This window comes from Dioscorea cayenensis, chromosome 19, assembly GCF_009730915.1.
Source record: "Dioscorea cayenensis subsp. rotundata cultivar TDr96_F1 chromosome 19, TDr96_F1_v2_PseudoChromosome.rev07_lg8_w22 25.fasta, whole genome shotgun sequence".
Taxonomy (NCBI): Eukaryota; Viridiplantae; Streptophyta; class Magnoliopsida; order Dioscoreales; family Dioscoreaceae; genus Dioscorea; species Dioscorea cayenensis.
Window position 1 is genome coordinate 16,051,370 of NC_052489.1, and position 5,898 is coordinate 16,057,267.

At 35.4% G+C, this 5,898-nt stretch overlaps 1 long non-coding RNA gene across 1 annotated transcript; it reads left to right on the forward strand.

Moving 5' to 3' along the window:
- Positions 1-549: 549 nt before the first annotated feature.
- Positions 550-1,914, forward strand: LOC120250513. Its single transcript, XR_005533028.1, has 3 exons — positions 550-665; positions 1,162-1,234; positions 1,554-1,914. It is a non-coding gene; the product is annotated as an uncharacterized LOC120250513 (long non-coding RNA).
- The last annotated feature ends 3,984 nt before the right edge of the window (positions 1,915-5,898 follow it).

Consider the following 5,898-nt stretch of genomic DNA (forward strand, 5'->3'; position numbering starts at 1 on the left):
ACACATGAAGGGAAACTCCAAAAGAGCCTATGGAAAATATTAGTATCACGTATCGAGTAATTTCCATCATATGCTGGTTGAGTCTGGAGATCGATTATTGCCCCAAGGACAAATTGTTGTAATGTTGCTAGAAATTTCGGTAGCTCATTGTATGACTCCTCCTAGTTACCAAATGCAGATTCAATCACTTTTTGTTTTGCAATCCATACCTTTTTATATGTCGGTGTGTACCCATTTTAGTTCCTAATGTGATACCCTGTCCTGATTTTGACCTCATGCCTATTTAGATTTTTTTGTGCATACATTAGGGGCAAAATGGTCATTTTGCACTAGTGGCATCCTTGCATGACTGCACAGTAGATTAGGTGTGAAAACTAGTCGAAAACTAGAGGCGAAATGGTCTTTTGGGCTTATTTCTTTCAATTTTCTCTTATAAGGGGCATTTTCGTAATTTCACATTTTCTAAAAAAAATTTATGAAAATTGAATGGATAAGAGAAGCAACGTGGCTTCTCTCCTCAGCTTCTCATTTCCTTTCTTATCTCTTTGTTTCCATTTCTACTTCATTTCGGTCGAGAGGGTTTTTTTTCGAAAAAAAAATTTCTTTGACGAGCTTCTTTGGCGAATCAACACTTCTATCCTCTTCCTCTCATTCTCCTGACCTTAGTAAGGTTTTGATTCAAGGTTTTCTCCTTATATTTTCTTCATATTTAATTATTTTCAAAAATCTTTCAAACCCTAGAAATACCCTTGGTTTGAGTCGTTTTTAGGCTCAAATCGAAGCCCTCTATCTTGTGATTCATGTGTGGGTATGTTTGTCAAGAAATTTTGTGTTTTGGTGTTGTAAATCGTCGAAAAGCCATTGAAACAAGGGCGGTTTTATTGTAGCAAATGCGTAGTTTACTGTAGCAATTCCGAAAACACTGTAGCACCAAAAAAACCTTGGACTTTTCTTGCATTTCTTTGGTCCAAATCGAAGCCCTTCTTATTTGGAAGCCATTGGAACTAATTTTCCTTCGGTTTGAGGTCTTTTGGGTCCAAAATGTTGTCGTTTTTCCCTAAAACCCTAGCTTTACATGTTCGATATGTAACGAGGCATTTGTATGCATTTTAGTTTCCATTCTTGTGTGCATTGGTTCTTAGATTCCCTGCTTGATTCTAGGTGGCGAGGCATCTTCCAAGGGGAAGGAAATTGCTGACCAGTAAGCGCGTCTCGAGGCGAGACGACAGGTTCAGTGAGTGGTTTACTTGTTAATGGCATAGATTTAATAAGAGTATGATAGTATTTCTTTATACGTTTTATATCAAAATTTGATGTTCAATCAGATTTCATTTGCTATATATATATATGAATATTTTGAGCATGAAGTTATATGGCAAAATGATTTTGGTATACTTATACCTATTTCTTTTGAAAGAAATATGTTTACATGTAAATGTCTTTTACATGCAAATGGAATACGGATTGATGTATATTCTTGTATTTATACGTCATATGCTTGATTCCTCGAGTTAGAATTGGAAAGATTGCATTGTGGCATTTGATTTTTGAAGGTGACAGCGGACGTAGGTCTGACACTGTAGTATGGGGTTCGATGGTCTGGCATGATGGAAGATGGCGTGGTCAACCCTAAGTTTACCCTAGTCAAGATGTGCGTGGAGCCATTGACAGGGGGTCTTTTATATGAGAAACCCGGGGTCACCACACGGAAATCTCAGTGTCCAACACCAAGGAAGGAAATATTGTGAATTTTAAAAGTCTTAAAACACCTTGGTAGTCTCGTAGCTAGTCGCGGCACGATTAGCTTGGGAATTGTTTAAGGCCAGCATATATTTTGAGCGGTTCTCAATGTATTGGGAAAATGTTACTTGTACTATTTATGAACCATGGGGTTATCTGTTAACTTGTCGAATACTTGGAACTACTTTTATATGTTATTATTATTGTGGTTACTATTTGAATTATTTTATTTACTCTGTTATCTCTATGCTATCACCACTCACTGGATAACACCTGTTACTCACCACTCTCCTTTTTCCTTTCTGAGACTGCGACGTTGGACTGGGTTGTGCTGCACAGGCAGTAGAGTGACCTCCCCTTTTTACCTTGTTTAGGTTAGTGCAGTGTGCATGTAAATTTTATAAATCCACTAGACTTGAGTTTTGTGTAATGTTCCTGTATCTATACTTTTTTATTGCATGTGAAACCCTGGCTGGTCCAGTTATGGACCTTGTATCTTTCTTTAGTAAATTGTGTTAGCAGGGTTGATTTGAGCCTTACTGTGACTAGGAGGTGGGACGTTGTAGGATCCACTCCTTGTTATCGTGGTGATTGCCACGTGCCCGGTTAGAGTCGGGGCGTGACACCTGATCTCCACTATCAAACAGAGACATTGATAGATGGCTTCTCCCTGACTAGTGTCTGTATACAGTTAGAAATCATGTTTGAATCTAGCTTTGAGTGATCTTAGGAGACCATTGCTGTTGTACAAGTGTGTGGGCCGTTGTATTTTGTAATCTCCTAAATCTACTTCCTCTTACTATGAGATGCGCGAACTCTCCCACTGCATCCATCGCCATATGACTTGCATCTTCTAAAATACTGAGTTGGATCCAACTCGATTACTTTATATTCCATAGATTTCTGCAAGCAATAATTCTTAATTGTTGTTACAACATCATTTTGGTTTTGAAACTGCATACCTACATGCAATTCTCCAACTGTCATTGCCCTTCTTAATATATTGACGTACAGTGAAAGGTATTTAGGAAATTCTGGTACAGACATTGCTTCTAAATCAAGTGCCCTCATATGTGTCGGAGGCTCATATGGCATCATCGTCATTTCTATGATCTGTCTCTGTCTACTAGCATCTTCCGCATTGTAATCTTCTGAGCTTGCTTCACTATTGTCTGTATAGTTATCCTCATCTTGGTCATCTCAGCTTGAACTCCCATATCCACCAAATTCATTTTCATGACTAGTAATGTTATCGGTTTTATGGTGTGTCGATGTGCTTGGTGGTTGTTGTGAAGCAGTGAAATTGAAATTGAAATTGTATTGTAGATTATCACATGCCCTCCATTCTGTTGAAAGCCTTTCTGGTGGAATGTTATCATCTCTATTAATTTGGTGTTGAGAAAAACCACCAGTGGAAGTCACAACACCAAGCTCCACATACAATTCTATAACTTGAAAATCATGAAATGCTTGATGGCAACTGAACATCATTTGAACATCTCGGTCATTATGTAATTTGAAAGACCGATAGTAGATCTTATCTTGACTTGAGGAAATAGGCATACGGTATTTGATATGTGTAATTATTTGATCGTCTGTAATTTCTATATTTTCTTTAATGGTTCTTTTTAAATTGGCTAAAGAGATATCATTTTCAATATAAAAACAAGAATGATCATCCGATGAAAATATTGTCGTCTCCTCACTTGTAGTGATTGAACCATTATAGTAAACCAAAGCAAGTGATTTTTCTACGGTTGTAGAAAATGAAAAAAAATGTGAGTGGACCATTAAGTTAAAAAAATATTAAAAAAATAAAATTCATATTTCCGTAAATACTTACAGAAATATGTAATTCGGTAAATAAGAAATAAAGAATATTTTAATAAAAAGCAAAAAAAAAAAAAACAGAGGAAGCTTATATAAAAGTCAACTGGTCAACACGGATAAAAAAAACATACCTGATTCCACTGATCAAAATTGAGTAACTAGCAACCGTAGTGGAAAATTGTTCCTTCATCAAGAATCCCTGCGACCCTTAGTCGGTGTTCCTCTCGACCAAGGTTGTCTCCTTCGTTCAGTATGATAAGAATATGAATTTTGCTAGATTTAATGTAAAAAAATAAAATAACTTTGCAAGAAAATAAAAAAACTACAATGACAAAAATTTTAAAGAAGAACTTCTCTCTATATTGATAATTTTTTTCTTATAGTAATATTTGTGTGTTTTAGAAAAGGAACTTTGAGGGTTTATATAGGCCTCCACCTAACAAATGGATGGATAAGATCAATTTCATCTAATGACTCTCATGAATAGGGTAGGTGCCACATGCTACCAATAATTCATCCCAACAACCCCTTTATTATGAAAAAATATTAAAATTATTTATTTAAATTATTAACAGTCGGTTACAATTAGTGAAAGTAGAAATAACATAGTAGAAGTGAGAAAAAATAAGTTAAAAAAAATAATAAAAATTATAAGGACTTGGATGTAAAATTTTTTAAATTTAAAAAACTACCGGGATCCGTATCTTTTAAAAAAATAAAAACTTAATATTAAAATAATAATGGGTCCTCTGTTTTTAACAAAAATAAAATTTATATATTAAAAAAATACAGTGGGACCGTTAATTTAAAAAAAAAAATATAAAATACACATTTTCGTAAATAATTATGGAAATGCGCAATTTGAAAAATAATTTTAAAAAGTACAATATTTTAATCAATTAGCCTCAGAGTAACATTCCAGGCGGTTGTTACACCAGATTTGAGTATTGGGCACTGGCATTGTAGGCACTATTTGCAATCTTTTTAAAAAATATTTATCAATTATTTACAAAAATATTTTTTATATTTAAGTATACTAACAAAAATTTATATAAATAACTGTAGTTTATTAAAGTAAAACATGTATTAACCAATATTAATTTCCTATATTATATAGGCATTATTTTTATATAATTTTTAAAGGAACATTTGTTGTAATTTAAATAATTATTTTCTAACATAAACTTAGTAAATAGGTGCATTTTATCAAAATATTAAGGGAAAATTACTGTTTACCCCTCGATAATTTCAAAACTTCCCAAACAGCCCCTGTGAGTTTTGCACACCTCAGACAGCCCTTCCTTTATTGTTTCACTTCCTTTTTACCCCTTGCATTATGAAATTCCATCATTGCCCTTAAACCTTTTTGCATACATTTTTTTCATTCTTTTTTGCATTCCTTTTTGCATGTACTCATTTTTTAAACAGAGAGCTCATTTTTTTAAACAGAGAACTCATTTCTTAAACAGAGAGTTCATTTCTTAAACAGAAACCTCATTTCTTAAACAGAAAACTCATTTCTTAAACAGAAACCTCATTTTTTTAAACAAAAACATTAATATTTAAACAGAAAAACAAATATTTACGTGATAAATTAATTCTGGATATAAAAACCAATTAATCTTGGCCACTCGTACATATTTAAATAGAAACAACGATATTTAAGCACTTTTTTAAACGTAAACGCAATATATTAAACTGAAACATCGATAGTTAAACAAAGACAAACAAGCATATAAACAGAGAACTCATTTCTTAAACGAGAGCTTATTTTTTTAAACGAGACCTCATTTTTTTAAACGAAAACCCTCATTGAGTAGGGACATTGAGTATCTCATCGTCGACGATCTCGCCGAACGCTGAGTGCCGAGCTCCGGATCCGGGCGAGCGATCTCGAGGTGACCCGCTCGTGTGGGGTCTTAAAGGAGAAATCTTTATCGACGTCTGGCGATCCGGTTGGCGACGCTCCTACGGTTGGAGTGGTGAGGTCTTCGTGGCGACGCCGGATAAGACGGGCTGAACTTGAACGGAACCATTCTCGACTGCGGAGACCGCAACATGGATAGCAATAGGGTTAGGGTTAGGGATCATTCCGGGGTTTGGATCCATGGTGCCTAAGTCGGTGACAAGAACGGAGGGAGGAAGCGGCGCAAATGAGGGTTCGATCTCGCCATCTTCGTCTTCGTCTTCATCGTCTTCGTCTTCATCGTCTTCCCTGTCGTCGACCTCATCTCTTTCATCTTCTTCGTCGTCGACCTGGGAGAAGACCGCATGCTCCTCGTCGTCGAGCGAAGGCATCGAAAGGTTGCACCTTTTTCTCTGGCAAGA